General features: G+C 48.7%; 1 protein-coding gene across 7 annotated transcripts in view; it reads left to right on the forward strand.

Moving 5' to 3' along the window:
* The window catches only part of EPB41 (erythrocyte membrane protein band 4.1), an 87647-nt gene that overhangs the window by 10677 nt on the left and 57929 nt on the right, over positions 1 to 19041 (forward strand). The window lies entirely within an intron of this gene.

A 19041-nucleotide genomic window follows, 5' to 3' on the forward strand; every position in this document is an offset into this window, starting at 1 on the left:
GGGGGGTGTGTGTGTGCACGGTGTGTGTGCGCACGGTGTATCCGTGCGGTGTGCGAGCGCTCCCAGGGTGCGTGTGTCATGGAGAACTGGCAGCCGAAAGGCTGAGGCTCGGCTGGAGACAGATTCTGCAGGAGGCAAGAAACGGGGGTGGGGGGTAGCGGGACGGGGGGAGCCGGTACCCAGTGTCCTCCCCCTTGATGGGGCAGGGGGTGCCCGGGGCTGCCGGTGGCCGAGCCGGGGTCCCCAGCTCTGCCTGGAGTCCATTGTGCAGGAGGAGGAGGAGGAGGAGGAAGGAGACATGGCGGGGAAGAGCTCTGGGCTCTGCAGACTGGCGGGGCCCCGCTCGCTCGCCCACCCTGGGATGAACGCAGGTGCCGGGGTCTGGCACCGACCGGGCGAAGGCTCTTTCCCGGCCGAGCATCCCGCTTCCCTCCAAATTTCAGCTCAAGCAAACACCTCTGCTCGCTGGGAAGCAGCGCTCTTCGGTTAAAAGGATTTTTCTGCCAAGGCACAATTTTATTTTTTATCTCCAGCGAGGCAACGTTTTACAACGAAAACGACTCCAAAGGGCCTGGAATGAGTTAAAATCGCACCTTGAGGACAGCTGTGAGTGCTGTGTCCCGAGCGCCCGTTGTCTTTTAAGCATTTCTTGGGGAAAAGGCACTTGTTCCCCCTTTGTGAGCCGAGGGGGCTGTGTGCGCCTGGGGGGGGGCTGGTTTTGGGCAGGGGCCGGCAGCTCTCCCAGCTGTAGGTGCGTAAATGTTTATTTAAGAATTGCATGTCCACCTGCAAAGAGAAAATTTCTTAAGAGACTGTCCTAATTCTGGGGCAGGTGTTGTGCTGGAAGTTATAGTTCAGTTATAATTCAGTTCTCTGTGCTATAATTTAATCAAGACGCTGGTCGAAATACAGAGAAGCAAAGCAAAATGTTATTTCTGAGCAACGGCACCAAACCAAGTTTTGCCTTACGCTGCTCTTTATACTTAGGATTTTAAGGCTTTCCAAGCACGCTAGGTTTTGTTTGCCTAAGTTAGGTAGATCTGGAGGGATGGTCCTTCTAGCTAGTTGATTCTTATTTCACAATTGAGTTGCTGAACGTAAAAATAATCCCTGTAAGGTCTCGGGGGGAGGAGAATGCGGCCGTCTATTGACGGGAGACGCTGCGGGGCTCTGACCTGGCTGCTGTCGCTGTTCATCGCCGTGGGGATGCTGCGGGGTGCAGTTCCTTTCCCAGTTAGCTGACTGGCATGTCACTGCCCCAGGAGCTGCTCCCTTCGCTTGAAAGGTTGTTTTGTGGAGGTGCAATAGTAGGGTTTGGTTTTTTTCTTTTTTTTTTTGTAGTGGCTGGCACAACTGTATTTTTAGTTCATTTAAGGTTTTCCTGCCACGTGGTGGTTGTTTAGGGGGATGTCCTGCTTGCGGTGTGTGTTGGGTGTCAGTGTTGTTAATGTACTTGATGTTTATTTTTGTATCTCATGGTGCCAACCTCTGGCATCTTCAGTTACGTTTCTGTGACAATTTTAAGCACTAAGCATGGTTTAAAAGACTGTGAGGTCCTTTGTATATCTCTGCTGACGTGGCCTTAATAAAGAAGGTGAGGATTTTCTAGGATTCCCATGGACAAACATAATCTGCTGCAGAAGCTAAATATCAGGATAAACATAGCGCTCCTTACCTTTAAAACTCAACTAGACCCGTATGAAACAGAGAGAACGATGATTTTTTTTCCCTAAAAATGCATTAATATTTCCTGTATCAGTTTGGATTAGAAAAACAGGAATTACCTATGTTTCTATCTGATCTCACAGTTGCAATTTAAACCAAATTCTTATCAGAAGTGGTAGGCAGCGGTCTCTCTCCCAGGCGCTCCTGGCCCGGGCGAGGGGAGGAAGGGCTCTTCTCAGCCTGTTTCACACACCGTATGTTCCCAAAGCCTAAAAATGCTTTAGACAATGATACTCCAAATCCACGGCTTCTGTCTCCGGTAACGCGCTGCCAACTGCCCGTGTGCTCCGCATGAGCGGATGCGATATTTTCACTTGACAGCATTTGATTTTCGGCAAGTGGTAAAACAGATCTATTCTGACGCCCCATTTACTGCTTGTTGAGCAAATATTTGAATTGATGGGAGGTAGGCTGGTGGGTACGTGGCTTCTCTAGTAAGCAACCACATTTACAAATTCATTCATTAGTGATCAAAGTGTTGCTGTGCCGGGGTAGCTTGCAGGCTTCCAGCCACGGGATGTTGGGATGCTCCGTGTGCTTTGATATGTTGATGGATGGATGACGATGTCGGGAACGTGGCATGTAACGTGTTGGAATAAAATTGTCCGTACAGAGTACAGAAGTGTTGCTGATGGAAGGCAGTGGCTCTGTACTAGGTTTTTACCGGGAGTTATTTAGCATATCAAAGGAATCTTGGATTTTGGTGTCAGTGAGTAAACCTCTGGCTCTTTATCCTCGGGGAAGTTTGTGGAGGTGTTGGGTTATGTGTCTGCAGCACCTGGTCAGGAGTTTCTCATCAAACACCTTTCCTTGTATTCTCTAATGAGGGGTGTTTGATGAGAGCCTCTTCATCTGGGGGGACCGTGACAGTAGCCGTTCTGCTGCACAGTGGGGTTTTTTCCAGCCTCTTACTGCCACGTTTCATCTGTTTCACGGAAGAAACCCCAGAAGTTGGTGCTGCTCGGAGATGCTGTGCCCGTGGTGGGTGAGGAGAGCTCTGGGCTCTCTCCAGGTGTCTGGGCCAGGGGGTTGCCTGGAACAGAGAAACCCGACGGAGCTGGAGGCAGAGCGGGTGCTTCCCACCCCGCTGCGGGGGCAGGCATGCGCGGCTCTGCAGATGGGGAGCCCCGGCCGGGCTGTACGTGTGCTGCGCTGGGTGAGTGTCTGGACTTGCTCTGCTTGCTGAAGCTGCTTTTACATTCACGGTAATGAGCTGTGATGAATCAGAGGTGTTGCTTTAATAAGGTAGTCTTTGAGGGGCCTGCAGCAGCCCTATGGTTGGAAATAATTTTCTGTTTTAAACCTTATTTTATGCTTTTAATGCTGCACATCTTCTGGCTTCTTCCTAACCGCGGTTCAGCCCCATGCAACTTTTCTGGAGCGTTAAGAAATGGCAGATACTCAGATTGTTGAGACTTGGAGCTGTGTTTTGTTGCTGTTGTGCATCGCTGGGGAAGCTTGATGTGAAGCTTTGCATCTCGGGTGGAAATTGCACTCTGGACTTGGTGATCTTTTGCAATGATTGTTCTGCTTTCTTGGTGCTTGGCTTTTGCTGTAATCTTGTGTAGATTAAGCAGGCAGCGATACGTAAAGATTTCACCTTATACTTCTCATCTGCTACGCTGTTTTGATCAGTACTATGGTTCCTTAAGTTGCAAAGAACTGTAGGATACAGCATAGCAGGGATTTATCTTTGTCCGTCAGATGAATTAGGTAGGAATGTTCATGGCTTGTACTTAATCCAGATTAATATTATTAGTTTCTTTAAGTTCAGTTGGTTGTTTACGCTTGTTTTCTGTTTATGTGAATTTTTGCTTGTGTAATGCCACTAACGTATTAAAAGCAAATACTTTTAATTCTTCTGCGTAGATGGACTAAATATCTTTTTTTTTTTTTTTTTTAAATGAAGCAGTTCCACAGAGAGTAAAATTGCGTGGGCTTGGGGGGGGTCTTTCAAGCAATCATACTCTTCTGGGGCACACTTTTCCAGACCCCACTGCGTTTCTGATACGGGCTTTTTAAACAAATTCCCATGCCAGCTTGCTTTAGTTGCTGCGCTCGGAGCAAACGTCTACAGCAGTGGTTTATAATTTATTAAATTGCAGAACACTCGCACTCTGGTGCTTTTGGAGAGGACTGAGTATTTTGCATCTCCCTGATCTCGACACAGAGCCTGGAAGATGTAGGAAGAAGAGCGGCTCCGGGGAGCGTTTCTGCTTGCAGTGGGTTTCTGGTGGTGGGAGGGCGCCGTGACTGGGTGGTCGCGTGGCCATCACGTTGTGAGCTCCCCTCCCACGCGTGTGTTCTTGGAGAGCGGTCCCTTCCATCTTCTGGTGAGGGTGAGTGCCATGGGGTGTCGGCTGGACTTTCCAGCAGGTTCACACCACAAAATAACATCCTCTGTGGCCACCTGAGGAAGCCTGCAGCCCGGACTTAGGGAGGAACCTTCGCTCTGCCCGGACAGAGGTCCTTTCACAGTGATCAGGTCAGCCTGAGTTGTAAACGCAGCAGAATACACTGGGGATGGAGCCCTGCGGGTGGAAGCATGGTTTGGAAGCTGCAGGAGAAGATTTGGGCTAGTTAGCTGTTTCTATGAAAAACCCAATTCCTTTGAACCTGCAGGTCACCGGTTGTAGGCTGATTATTTCCCCCCCTTCCCCGCCCCACGTCATGCGTGTGTGCGAGAGAGATAATTAAAAGCTTTTAGTTAAATAAATAACTAAGCCGCTCACGCGGCTTTATAGTAGAATTGCAGAGTCAAACACTTGGAGGTAGAAGATGGCGTGTGCTGCTGCTGGTCCCGCAGCATCTCCTCTGCCTTTCTGCGTGAGCGCAGACCAGCGTGGTCTCAGTGCACACGGGCGTTCCCTCCCCAGGGCTTGCATATCACTAAATATAAGAGAAAGCCACCCGCTAAGCAGGGATGGTGCTGTCCCATGGTGTACGGGGCCCCAGGCTGTATTTATTTCCAGCTATTCAAACTCTGCTCTGAAGACAGGATTGATAATTCCCGCTCGGGTTCATCTAGGATGTCTGTGTGCGTCAAAAGCGTGAGCTGGTGTTTGCAATTTGCTTGTGAGACAGGGCTGGATGCTTCGGGACAGGTAGTGGTATAAACGTGGAAGGGAGGTTTGGTTTTATCCCTTAGATGCGGAGCACGGTTGAACATTTTATATTCAAGCCCTGGTTTCTGCCTCTGTGAGCTGCCCGCAGTGCCTCAAGCCAGGCACTCAGAAAATGAGAAACATGCAGCTGGTGACCATTCCTGGGGAGTTTTCAGACTCGTTCATCATTGGACAGGGGCTGGTTCGTGGAAGGGTAGAAATCTTTCAGGTCCAGCTTCAGCTGCTGTAGCTAGGAAGTGATTTTCCTCCTGCAGCTGTGCCTTGCTTGGTGCCTTCTTGTTCCTGAAACAAATGCCAAGAGGGTCCTACAGCCAAATCTCCTTGATTTCACCTCTTGAGGGCTAGAGGAGAGCGGGATGCCCCGCAGCTTTACGGGAAGATGCAGATTTTAAGAGGTGTAGTGGCAGCTCAGGGTGGCATTTTGCGGTCTGACAAACCCATTTAAGTCCCCAAACAAAAACTGCTAGTCTGTCTTTTTAATACTGGGTTCTGTGTGCAGGTAGTTTTCTAGTCCTGCTTGCAAACACACGTTGTAGTGACGTCATGCTAATGTGCACATCAGCCCTTAGAGACAGGAGCTGGTGGGACCCTACGGGGATGCAGCTCCTCAGGGGGCAAGGGAGCCCTCCTGTTCTTCATCTAAATGAAAACACAGCTGTTGGTTTTGTCTGAAAAGTCTTAAAATCCAGCATTAGGCCAAAGTTTTCTGTCTTGGGCTTGGCAGTGATTGACGTGCAAGATGGAAATTGTGTGTTTGAAGTTGCGCGGGGGGGGTTGTTCTTTGTGCAAAGTCAAAAGAATTGCTGCCTAATCGACCCCTCCGTCCCTCCTGCGTGTGTGTAAGCGTACAGGGGAAGTAAAAAGGCCATCTAGAACGTAAATGTGACCTGACACGGGCAGAAGGCAGAGGACGTGTTCCTAGGCTTCTTGTAGGAGGTCACCTCCCATGCAAGAAAACAACATTTTTAGGATCCTCAGTAGCAAGTATTAAAATTTGAGCAGTAAGAAACCAGGTGGGGTGAGTACCGGGCACTGCCCCTGTGGCCCTCCATCCCTCCCAGGGTCGGTGCCGATGCCGATATTGCTCCTTTTTTATCTCCAGCTGCCAACTTGAAAGTGAGTACGTGTGGTGAGAAGTGAGTGAAAGCCTTGGTGAATAAGCACATCAAATAGCAATACTATAAAATTGAAGCGTGGGCTGCCTGGTACAGCTGCTGGAATAACTTTCATCTAGGTACAAGTTGGAAATATTTGGGGCTTGGGGAGGAGTCCAGCTGCAGGGAAAATGACTGTTTTCAGCTGTTTGTTGTACGTAGCTTTAGTCAAAAGGGTTTAAAGACCCCCACGCTTTCTTGGAGAGGGGGAACAACTGTGAAGAGAAACCGATTTGGGAGGGAAAAATGCAGACTAAATATATGTTGCTTTTCTATCGATTTTCATGTGCAGCTGGGCCCCCTGGGGTGTTTAAATGTGATGGAAAAGAGCTCTTGCAGACACACGGGTTTGCTGAGTTAATTACACAGATCAGCTGACTTAATTCTTCAGGAGTTTCTGAAAGATAATTTAATATTGTAGAAGACGGGGGCAGGCTGGACCCTGGAGAAGGGGGGGTGTATTTGCAGTGAAGCCAGGAGGAGCAGCGGGGGTGATTGCCTCAACATGGGAAGGGTGTGCTGCCGATGGCACGGCGAAACGGCCACGTGCTGAACTCCTCTGACTTCAGCGGTGTCCGATGCTGTTTGCAGCCTGTTTCATTAGAGGAAATAGTTTCTTTAGATTTCTCCTTGAGTGTTTTTTTTCTTGTTGTTGTTGTAACTGCTGCTTCTGTTATTTCCCTTCTGTCTACCTAGATGCTGTCTTCAAAAAACATTTCCTTTGTTTATGGGTGGCTTGTTTGCTCCCGCCTGTCTCTGCACTTCCCTTCCCTCCCCCAGGAAATGGTGGAAAAAAGCCAGAGCTGGCCGATGGGGTCAGAGCAGCCGTCATGCCCGGCCCGGTGCAGGGATCGTGTCCCTGCCCCTCTTTGCCGTGTGGTTTGGGATGCTTTTCCCCCTCGTTAGAAATGGTAACGAGAACCCAAGTGCCCGAGCAGTGTTTGTCTCAAAGAATGACCTTTTTCCCCCTGCTTGCACGCTGGAGCAAGTTTTTTTTTTCTGTTTTATTTTGCTTCTGAAGCGAGATGCTTTGAGTAGCTGGTCTCTCCCAGCCCCTCAGTTTTGGGGCACTGATGCAGAAAATATTCCTCCTCTTGGTTGCATTCGGGTACACTCGATCCCTACCTGCAAATGTCCAGCGAACAGCATCTTGGATGCTGGTGGAGGAACCAGCAGTGGCATGGCCAGTGTTACTGGCTTCCTATTTTGCAGCTGCTGCTCTTGGCTTATTTAAAAATGATGATTGACTCTCTTCATCTGACCTCATGATGACAAATGGTGATATTCCTTTTGTAAAGATGTAGTTTATTAAAAAAAGAGTTCCCACCGCATGATGAATAGAAAGAGAGAGCTTGGGGAAACTGAATATATTAGTGTTGTGTGCCTGCGTGCCTCCAGAGGCAGGAATGGGACTAGATAATGAACATGAGAGATGACTTCAGCAAAGCAAGGAGGCTTGCAATTACAGTGAAATTTGGTATTTCACTGCGATGCTTTTCTTGCAGCTTTATTTCTTTCTATAATTGAACTGGACTCTCCAGCATGAGTATTGCCTGATTATTACACTGGTGGAGCCGTTCAGGCTGGGTTTGATCCGTGCAGTGCTAATCGTGGAGAAGACAGGCGATGTAGTAATGCAAACACAGTGGGCTTAAACTTTTTTCTCCCTTTTTTGAGGTAGATGCACAGCTGCATCTCTGCCAGAGATTAGATTCATTGCAAACACAGGTGAAGCGGGTGACAGAGCTGGTGGAGGGAGACCTGTGAGCACCCTGTGCCCAGAGATCGATCACACACAAGTTCAGTAGGTTGTAAGGTTTGCACAGAGCGAATCGGTGACTTGGCGAGGTGCAAGCCCGATTACTGGGTTAGTGTTGTTTGCTGGGCTAATGCTGCTGGTGGAAGTGGTTGCACATTAACTATTTCTGATGGTTTCTCATCGCAAACAGTTGTGAATCGCTCATGTAGTAGGAAGAGCTGCAGAAAGCCCTCAGCCCTGGTTTTGCTGTGCAGTATACCACCTCCTGCCTGGGTCTTTTAAATTGAAACCAGAATTGTTGAGGAAACAAAGAACTGTGCCCTTTTGATGCATTCAGTATAAGATCAGCTGAAAAACTGTCATAGATTGTGCTTGTTTTGGAAACCTTCTGAAACTTCTGACTCTGGCAAAAAGTCAAGTAGTGATTAGTTATACTGAAACTAAAGTTTGATTAATTGTAACTTTTGTAACGCTTCAGCTTTACCACCAGAAAAACATCTTAGGCTAGGTGAAGAAGATTTGTTTTTTTACTGAAAACACCTATTCTAATAAACTTTATCATAAGCTAGACGAGGGTGGAGAGGACATAGTTGCAGCCATGCATCTCTGAAGCGCGAGGTTTGTGGGTGAGTTGTTCCTGTGTACTTCAAGGCTCTGCTTATTTTTTCCCCTGTGTTGAATATCCTGATCTACTTCAGCAGAAACACTCCCTGAGAAAATATTTTGAGACGTTTCTTTAAAACAAAAAAGCAAGTGGAGAAAAGCACAAGCTTTCTCTGTATTCGTTCAGTTGGAAAACAGCATCAGAGCTTTTCTAATGGAGCAACAGCGTTTGGGATTGATGAAAACGGTGCAGAAATGCAGCCAACTGCACCCTGCGAAGTCGAGCATGGTCTCAACGTCCCTACGTAAGCCAAACCCAGCAGTCCCTTGGTTCCTGCTCTCCAGAGGAAACAGCAACTGGGGAGCGTGCAGTTTTCATTTGCTTTTCTGAGATAATCTCCTTGCATTGCTTTCCCACCCATTTACTGTGGTTTTGCCTAGTCACAAGGTGTTTCGTGGGTGCAGCCAGTTCAGATGCTGCGAGTCAGACATTTGGGAATGAATCACTAGAGCTCAGGATGGGGCAAGTTTCTTGACAACCTGAAAGATCCCCAGGCTTTGCACAAGCTTAAAATTAAAGGTTGACTCCAAGACACAAAAAGCTCCAGACCTCTTGGTATTGGCAGCTGTGAGCTCTTTTAGTGGTGCTTTGGGAAATAATGCTTGAAATTTGTTGCTCTCTTAAAGAAAAAGAAAAATCTGTCTTTGCTGCTTCAAGCAGTGAATTATAATTTTTTTAAAATGCAAATTGGAACAAATTCAGCTTGGAGCAGTGCAGATACTTGATTTTTAAGTTGATAGTTTGTCGCGCAAGTAATGAGCCAGTGTGGTACCTGGTACAGCCCCTTATGTCTCTGGAGGATTGCAGTGATCATGTATGTGATCTGCATTTACTGCGAGGAAAAATGGATGTGGCACTTGCATTTTAGTAGGCAGACTGTCTTTTTGCTTGATTCTCTATAAAGGGAGATGTGTGTGTTTCATTCGAAATCTGAGATCCACCCATCTTTTTTATTAAACAGGGGTGTTTGGTATATGCCACCTGCGACGCAGCCATTGTCTAATTCCGAATGGCACGAGCGTGTTTCTGTTTTTGTAGTATCTTCCTATTTGGAACTGTGCTGGAAGTTCGTTTTGCTGCTTAAAGTGAACTTTTGTAAACTAGCAGCTCACTGGGTGACCACTAATTGATTTAATTGCCATATATTAAATTATATTAAATATATTGTGGATTAGAAAGGCACGTTCTGTTGCCCCAAAGAGCTCGACCGAAGCGGTCCCAGGTGTGTGTGAGCTGTCCACGTTCCCCATGTCCCCATGCAGGCACGTCCCCGGTGTGAGCAGTTCATGCCACCGCCACATTCCTTGCTCGTGGTCCAGTGGAGTCTCCCAGCCCTGCTGCTGAGCAAACCTGCGATGAGATGGGTTTCACTCAAAAAGCTTGTGTTTGGCAAGGGCTGGGAGCAGAAATGAAGCAGAGGGAAGAGCTATTTACCTTTTTATTTTTCCTCTTGTATATAGAAGTCTAGCACTGACCTTCCCTGCTGTTGCCAAGAGTGAGTTTTGCTGTGCTGTTCGTGAAACACTTTGAAAATGCAGCACGCAGAGAGAAGCAGACATTTTGAAAAAAAAAATCTAATGATCAATTAAAAAATGAGGAGATAATTGTGGTAAAGCAATATTTCCTCCTGGCCTGTAGCTGTTTCACACAAGTGGCACTGCATCAGTCCTTTGTGCAATAGAAATCTGTTTGTAGAAAGGGAAAATAGAGACCAAAGTTTACGGATCTTTCTCAAAATCCAACAGAAGAATAGCTTGCACTGGGGTCATTATTAAATCTGAACGAGTTGCAAAATGACTTCTTGCCAGATGTTGTCTGCAAGATGCCGGTGTGCTCGTGAAGGCTTTGCAAGCTGCAAAGGGTCGTTCCGTGCCATTTCCTAAGGCTCACACTGTCCCTGGGCTCTGCGACAGGGAGTTGTTTTGGGTCTTATCTCCCAGGTCCGGTGTTAATGCCTGAACAGACGCAGTTTGTGGTTTAAAGTGACTCGTGCTTGGTGGGAGATGGTTTTCAGGCATTTCTCCCGTAGTTTGGGCAGTTTGGGGTCTCCATCTTCTTTTCTTGAATGGTTTGTCAAAGGCAACTTGACTGTATTCATCAGCAGCCCAGCCATGTAGTGATATATGCCCCACATCCCAGAGATTTCCAACTTAACCTCCCCAGCCTTGATCTGGTGCTGTGTTTTGTTGAATCCCAAAGAAGAAAACAGACATTTAGTGCTGTGGATGCACGGGGGATGCGAGGGGCTGGCAGCCGCTGCTGAGATCTGGGTGTTGAGGCTACAGTGACCTTCTGCTCATCCGCTGTTTCACCAAACCAGCTCTTCGTGCTCAGGGCTGTTACTCCGCCACCAAGACCAGGAATCTCTGTTTCTTCTTCCGGTGGAGAGGCTGGTCCTGGATGCTGGCAGGTTTGAAGCGGTGCCTCCAACACCATGCAGTGCAGCTGGCAACAACCTTGCGTGCAGGGAACTCTAATTAATGTCAACTCTTGAGCGCCGAGTAATTGGGAGCAGTAATTGGATGGTAGCTTAAGAGTAGGAGCATGGTTAAATAAAACAAACAGGCTTGCAGTCATAATGTCAGCAGGTAAAATGCCTGGGAAATGGCAAATCCACATGGCCGTGAAGTGCGCTGCGAGCATCGGCGAGCAAGGTGCGTGCTGAACGCAGGCGTGCCTCAAAGCAAACCCAGCGAAACCGAAACGGGCAGGACAGGGGCGGGCTCCTCTCCTCCTTCCCCCTGTGCTGAAGAGGGGACACCACCCGGTAAGGCAGATGTTTTTTAATCATCTCCCTCACTTAGGAATGAGCTTATGAAATGTTCTTGATGTGGAGTTGTAAGCCACTTTGAAAGAGTTTTTGCAGCTTGTTTAGTTTGGGGAGCTGGAAGGAGCTTGGGCTGCTGTGTGCGTGCACCAACGTCCTAAATGGGAGACCAGCTCCTGACGTTTGTTTCTGGCTTTGCTTTCCTTTTTACTCTGCAACCACTCTTCTCGCCATGGTAAAAGCTGCAAAAACCAACCTGCTCTCTGGAGCTGGTGTGGCTTTTCTCCACTCTCATTTTCTGTACTGCTCTGCTAACAGCTTACACCGACAAGGAGGTGTCTTGGAGCAAGCTGGACCTAGGTCAGACCTCATTTGCATGTTCATTATTTCCGTCTTATGGAGGAACAGGCGACCATTTACCTTCAGCTTGTGTATATGTGAAGAGAACCTGAAGAAAGTACAAAGGGGGTGGTTTAAGAAGGTATTTATTGGAGGAGTAAAGAGCCGGTTTGGCATGAGCCGCCTGGCCGGGGAGCCTGGGTGAGCTCACCGATGCTTTTTGCTCTCTCCACTCTTTCGCCCTCGCCTCATTTGAAGGGTCTTCTCATGGCAGTTTTAGCCCGAACAATGATATCAACAGAGCTTGCAGAAAAGAGGATTTGTGTGGCATTTTATTCCCTTGTGCTGCATGAATGTGGATTTCAGCAATATTGTTGTGTGGCTCCTGCTGTCAGCAGCACCGTGAAAAGAGTAGCTCACTTGTCTGGTATTGCGACTGTGGCACTCGCAGCCCTTTTGCAGCATAATTTTAGCTGGGGCTCTCCATTCAGTCTTCAGTACTGGGTGCTGGACAAGACCAGTAGGTTTTGAGTCCAAAATACTGAGGATAAAAAGGTTTATTTTTAATTTTCTGGTGGTTTCGGTACTTGATAAATACCCGAGCTGCACTGAGTCCCCATGAGTCTGCAGAGCTTTCAGCTGGATGAAGCAGCCCTGGGCTCAATGAGGCTTCAGCTGTGCATGAGGCAATTGCACAAGCGGGATTTAAATATAAAAAAGGGAAAAATAAGCAAAGCTTCTCCAAAAAAACATGCAGTTATTCACACCGCCTTTGTATTGTTGGGTGTGTGTGCGCGCACACACATGCTGATACTTTGAATAGAGTAAGGATTATTCTAAGACCTAACTTGTAAAATAAGTATCAATGGGATGCTAAATTGTGTACACAAGACCAGTAGCTCATCCAGAAAGCAGTGCTAGCCTCAGCTACAATTTACTTTAACGGGGAGATATTTAAACTAGCACCAGCTGCTTTCTCTTTTCTGCATACTCTTTATCCCTACCAAAGGAAATATTCTGTCTTGCAGGGGTCTTTTTGGTTTTTTTTTTTAAAATTGCAATGTTGAATGAGTTGTGAGCTGTTGTCTTCTCAGCTGGATGGTGGCTGGCAGCGTGCTGGCTGTGCCACAGTGATGTGCATCGGCACCAGTGGGAGTGGAGAAGGCTGGTTTACAACTTCAAAGCGATGCCCTCGTTTCCCCAGCGTGCACGCCTGCGGTCTGCCCGCCTGTCTTTACACCCAGGCTCTCTTTAATGCCTTTGGGGATGTTAAGCTTCTCCTGGTGCAACATTTAATGCAGAATGAAAGGGAGAAGGTTGTAAGGGATGTGTGTGTTTAGGAAAGGTGTGAGCAGGCTGGGGAACAGGGGACCTGGGCAGGCCCCGTGAATGAGGAGAGGGTAGGAGGGGATCAGTGGGGTGGTGGAGGGGAGAGCAGGTCTAGAGCAGCCGGATGGAAGGGTGGGAGAGATCCTTTTAGTGCTTCTTGTCCATCGAGCAGTGTATGGATTCCTGGGTGGAGCGATGTTTGGATCGGCAGAATTAAGTGTGGCTGGAGAGGAAGGTGCTGCAGTGTGTTATTTGGAAATACAAGGGCCATCCAGGAGCATCAATATGAGACGCAGCGCTAGTATTGTGTTCCTAGGGTGCTGGATGGCAAAGGTGGGAGTTGAAGAAGTAAAAAATATCTCTTGGGAACTGCTCAAACATGACAGCGCTAGTGCTTGTTCAGTGGAATCAAAACCTACAAAACCCTTCCCATCCCAACCTGTCGAGTGCAGAAAGGAAGGCAGCAACCGAAAATATAAGCAAACAGCCCCTGTAATGTGAGTGCAAAGTGTGTTTGACCCCCTCCCTGCAGGTACTGAGGGTGAACGCAGCTTCCTTTTATGTAGTTTGAAGAAAACAACATTCGTGCGTATTTCCTCCATGCAAATGATTGCAACAACCAAGAGCAGGAGGGCTGACGCGGGAGCTGAGCAAGGGGAGCTGTGGGGACCAGCGAGGATGCTTGCTTGGGTCTCCAGCAGTGGAGAAGAACTCAGTGCCCTGTTATCTTCCTTCCCATTTTTTAAATCAATGCTCTCCCTTCCCCCCAAGATGATATTTAATATCCTGCTTACTCTTTCCTATCGCTGACAGGCTGCACGCTGGAGCTCAGCTGCTGTGTCCTAGTGAGCTATGAGTGCATTAGGACGGGAGTCCGGGGTAGTAATTCAGAGCAAGAGCGAACACAGGCACCCCGTGGAATAACTCACTAATGGCTCCGTGGGCAGGCAGAAGGTGTCAGCGTAATTATTTTGGTTCGGCAGCAGAAGTGGTGGTAATAAAGTGCTCGATGGGTATTTGCTCTGCCAGAGGATCAAAGGGATTCCTGACAGCTGAGCAACTGAAATGAAGCGTGCCGTTGTCTGCCTTTAACCGAGCTACGGAACAGCGATGTACCGGAATAACTGGGTTGGGCATTGAAATATTGTCCCTCTATCCCTTGGGTCAATATTGAGAGTATTGCCTGAAACGGTAACTTTTTTGCTGCAAACTTTTAACAGCTGCGCTCCCGCTCTGCTGCTTCAAGCAGACTGCCGGTGATTTCTCAGCGCTGTAGTCACCTCGTGCTTAAATCCTGCCAAAGAAACAGGTGATTATTTAATGAAAATCGCATTTCCGAGCTGTGCATGAGTGTATCTTGTTAAAGCATCTGGAAAGCTGCGTTGTGTGTTCTCTCCATCAGCAACACAGCGCAGCCAGTGTGGGAAAGACGGCAATTTTGATTCAAAGCCATCTCCAGTGAAAATGGTTGTTTGTAAATGTGTTGCATCAGATGTGTCAATGGATGTAATTAAGGAATGAAGACTGCTGCACACCCCTAATTAAGGGGATTAAAACCTAAAGCTGCCTGATTTCACTGCTGGGTGGAAAAAACAAACAGACTGACTGGTGGAAACAGCGGGGAGGTCTTGGGTAGGGTGGTTCTGCTGCAGCCACATCGGGTACCAAAAGGACGACTCTGGGGAGGGTGACAGGACCGAGCTGCTCCTGTAATTTATTCGTAATTAACTGCTGAGCACAGAAGAAGATATTTAATCACTGCTTCACACTCCCTCCCATTTGGTTTCTGTTCCTGGTGGGGTTGGGAGGATTTTTCATCGGCTGCCAGCCATGCTGGGGTGTAGCCTTGGGGATGTCACAGTCGTGTCACCCCTTGGTGGGTCGGTGTCCCGGTGTCTCCCCGCTGTCTCGGTACCCGTCACCGGCTCTTGGCTCTTTGGGACGATGGTATGGGTTCTTGTTGCATAGAAGCAGAAGTGAAATGTGTGTAGGAGGTGCTGGACACAGGGCAGGACCTTCAGGCACCCATGAGGTGCTTTTGCATGCATGAAACGGGCAGTATTGTGCCAAATGTGGGACAGTGAACGTTGTGTAATGGAAATACTAGGAAGCTGTGCTCAGTGTGGGTTTCTCTCTAGCCTTGCGAAGAGGAGAACTACTTTGTTGTGGGATGGGGGCTGCCAGTGAGGATGTCTCACTAATCCTGACACTGTGATCTCCCATTGCTTATTTGACTCCAGGCGGGTGTTGTGTGCTGTGGGGGTGCAGGATCCCTGAAGGGCTACTGGGGGAACACCCTCTGCCTGGGAGGTGTTGCAATGCCTGCTGTGATTTTCCAGCAACCATCTTCTCCTTTGCTCTCCAGCTTGTGAAGCCACCCCAGGGGAAAGGGTGACTTTGGAGTCACTGAACAGCACAAGCAGGGAAGATGGGAAGAAAACCACCCCTGTGGAGGTGGTGTTAGTGTCCGAGTGCGAGCCTGGCACATGCACTGCTCTTCTGTAATATGTGAATTCATCGGGGCAACATCCTTCTGGGGCCTTGGTGGCACTTCAGTTTGTCCCAATCAAACTGAATTAATACTTTGAGGCTTTACAAACAGCATCTGACTCTTGGGTACAAGTATTTGGGAAAACATCTGAATGGCTGGTTTGCAGGCCTGCCTGTTGATTACCCGTGGTCCAGGTCTGGTTGAGAACATGGTTGCACCCAGGCTTTAAATGGTGTTGGGTGTTTGCCTGCTCTCCTTGGGTCTGGAGATGCGCAGTGGGATCATCCCCATGGGATGCTTTTCTGGGAATGGTGCAGAGTTTGAATTAAGCTGTACTATTTTTTTTTTTTTTTTTTTTTTTAAAAAAGTTAAAAACAGAAAGGGGACCTTTCTGGAGCAGGTGTCTCCCCACCTCCCTTCTGTGCAGGGTGCCGACAGAAGATGCTTTGCTGTCCCTAGCCTTGAGGCAAGGACAGCAGCTGGCCGGGGGTCTGCATCCCAGTTTGCATTCCCCATTGCAATGTGCCTTGGGGAGCTGCAGCCAGCTTGGAGAGGGCTTGTGGGGGTTGTGGTTCTGCAGGCTCTTCTGGTTTTGTTGGGGGACTTTAATTAGCTCTTGGTGGTTTCTGAAGCTAAGCTGCGTGGTCGTGAGCTTTCGGATGGTTGAAGGTTGGGTTCTTTCTGTTATACCAGGAGTATACAGCTTGAGGTTTGTGGTGGGAACAGATTTCTCCTCCTTCCCTGTCCTGGTGTTGCTGTTTGTGATGCTGAGCCCTAGAAGAAGAGGAGACTTCAGAAAAGGGAAAACACCAAAGGGTGGCAGCTTCCTGAAACAAAGCCTTCCCCTTGCTCGGGAGCAAGCGCAGGCTGCTGCTGCTGTGGGTATGATACCTGCGGCGGTATGTACCCACCCAGCGAAACTCAGCTTTACAAACCTCCCTGCTAGCTGACTCAGTCATCCCAGGCTTGTCAAAGCTTTTGCAGCCATCCCAGTCGTGTCTCCAGAGCCAGTGGCTGTGGCTGTGGTGGGGCTGGGTCGTTCCAGGCCGGTGGATGCTGAGGAGGTCTCCAGCTTCTTCATCCCCTGTGCTGCTCCGCAGGTGTAAGCGGCTGGGGCTTGCCCATCCTGTTGAGAAAACCAAGAGTTGAGGAATTTAGTAAAATAATCTGCAGCCGGCCAGTGCTTTCCAGCACTCCTAGGTGGAGGTCATTAAACTTTAAAAGTGCAATGTTCAGGGCTTGTTGATAATTACTGTAAAGGTAATTGTCCCCTTGCAGCCCCCATCTTCACTGCTAGAGCAAACAGTGTAAATAAACTCAGCCTGGCAGCAGGTACTAACTCATTAAAAATGACAACAAACCCACGTTGCTGCCTCTGGGCAGACCCTTGTAGCACTGGTTTAGACAGCGTGTCCTGGGGGTATCCCTCACTGCAGACTCTTGCCAGGGAGAATGAGTCTCCTTTGCATTGAATGTTTTTGGAGTGTTGGTGTCAGGAGGAGGAGAAGCAATGGCTGATTTACAGGAGAAAAGATCTTGAAATCAGCTTAGGGTAGCATAGGTGCTAACTTGTTTAAGTATCCTTCCTATTCAGTGGCAATCTTGAAGCAGTAAGCCCAGTTTAAAGCCTGGGTTGAGGATGCTTTCAGCTAGCTTTTACCTGGGCTTGGCGGAGGGTGAGCCTCGCATGACTCAGGCTGTGCCAGCCCTTCTTGTAAGTGGTTTCCTTAGATAGTTTAAATGCTGTGCATATATTGTGCAGCTAATAAGGTAAAAATAACTGGCGCGATAGGTTATTTTTAAAGAATTTTGGGCGTTGTACCAGGGTGTGGCAGGTGTATTTGAGGCACTCGGATGAATGCAAACTGTATTGCAGCCGTATAACTACAAATCAAGTGGTTAAGCACCATGTCCCCAGCACGCAGCGGAGGAACAGCCCGTGTGTGTGAGCCGGGGCCGTCGGCACCCGCTGCAGAGCAGGAGCAGCAGGCGATGAAGCCTGTTCAGAGCTAAAACCTCTGAGACATCAATGCTCTGAAGCATCAAACATCCTTCTGGCTCTCGGTGCTGCAGCGGTACGTACTTGGCAGGTGCCTCTGTGTGTGTGTGTGCACGGGTGGTATTTATCTAGCAGGCAGCTCTTTATCAAAGGAGCATGCAGGTCCCTCTTGGGTTCTAATTATAGCTTTGGTTTGGAAACAGCCAAAGGGAAAACGACAAAAGCAAAAAGCGCTTTACCCCTGTGCTTGAAAAACTGTAAGGAAGGAAAATGAGCCCTGTTATGCTAAACCTTGAGTGTAAATGAGGCACAGTGTGAGTAAACACATCTGTGTTCAGGCAGGGGGAAAAAAAAAAAACCCCTATAAATAATGCATGGAAAAAATCCTCCTTTTCAGTTGATTGAGATCTATTGCTTATTTCTGGTGCTTTAGAAAGCAGCGTGCTGCTGGAGGAGGAAGGCTGTGGTCGCGTGCGGCGCTGGGGTTATCGTCTCTGGTTTGCTGTCATCGCCACCGCAGGTATTCCTTCAGTGCAGAGTCAGGAGTGGTTGTGATGGAGCGACCTGCAGGGACGAAGCCCGCGCGTCCTTGGCTTTGCTCGCTCGTGACGAAGCGCCGCTCGCTCACGGCGCTCTTGCGGGCTGCGCCGTTCCTGCTGCTTTTATTTGCACAGATTTTTGGCGCCTGCCTCGTTTGGTGCGTGCCGGGCTGCCCGTGCTCCTGCCTCCACGGGAGCTGGTGGACGGACCGGGGATGCTATCTGCAGGGCGCAGGTGCCTGAGCTGGCGGCGGGGTGGGGATGGGGACGGGGGTCCCTCCCTTCCTCCGCGAGGTCGGGCAGATACCGGCTCCTTCTGCAAAGGAGGGTTTCAGTGTGACTCCTGCCTGAGAGGCTCAGCTCGCTGTTTCCTCTGTGGGGGGTTTGGTGGTTTGGAGACTTGTTTCTGCGGAGGAAAAGCTTCAGCAGGCGCCGTGCGTTCGAGGCAAAACCTTGTTGTTTCTGCGCTGACCTCTGTTGAAGCAGGGGAAGGGAGCCCCGAGAGTCACTTCTGCTGCTCGCTACAGAACAGGAAGCAACACTTGTGTTAAACTGACACTTTTCTTAGTCTTTTTAGCAAACTACTGATTTGCTCCTGTGTTGCAGCTCGCGGAGGGGTAGTCTATGAGCAGCTTTATTTTGCTGGCAGCCTGGTGCATGCGCCTTCCCCGTGGCTCTATTCTGGGTCCAACTGCTCCGAGTTCAAGTGAGTTTTCTTAACAGGTCCCACATGGGCAGCCTTTCCAAACCCATTGCTGTAGACAAGGTTCCAGTGACAAGTACATGTTTTCATTTAAATTTCAGTGCTTTACTGATGAGCAAAGCCCATGAATTCCTGCATAAGGAATTCTCTAGCATCCAGGAGGATTTCTGAGGATAAAGGGGAGGAGCTCCTGGCTCCCTTTGGTTGTAATGCACTTACTGCTCCATTTAGTCAGGTCATTTTATAAGCCCAGTCTTCAATTTGACATAAAATGATTTGCTTTCAGCAGATGGTGAGCTACTATTTTTTGCCCTCATTTAAATAGGAAAGCTGTACGATACCAGAAGATGAAAGAGGGGCATGGTGCTGCCGACATACAGTAGATTATGAGGGCTGGTCTAGTGAGAATTAAATCCGGGCGGTTGTAATGTGCCATCTGTGTTGTGT

The sequence above is a fragment of the Strix aluco genome, chromosome 26 (assembly GCF_031877795.1).
Source record: "Strix aluco isolate bStrAlu1 chromosome 26, bStrAlu1.hap1, whole genome shotgun sequence".
Taxonomy (NCBI): Eukaryota; Metazoa; Chordata; class Aves; order Strigiformes; family Strigidae; genus Strix; species Strix aluco.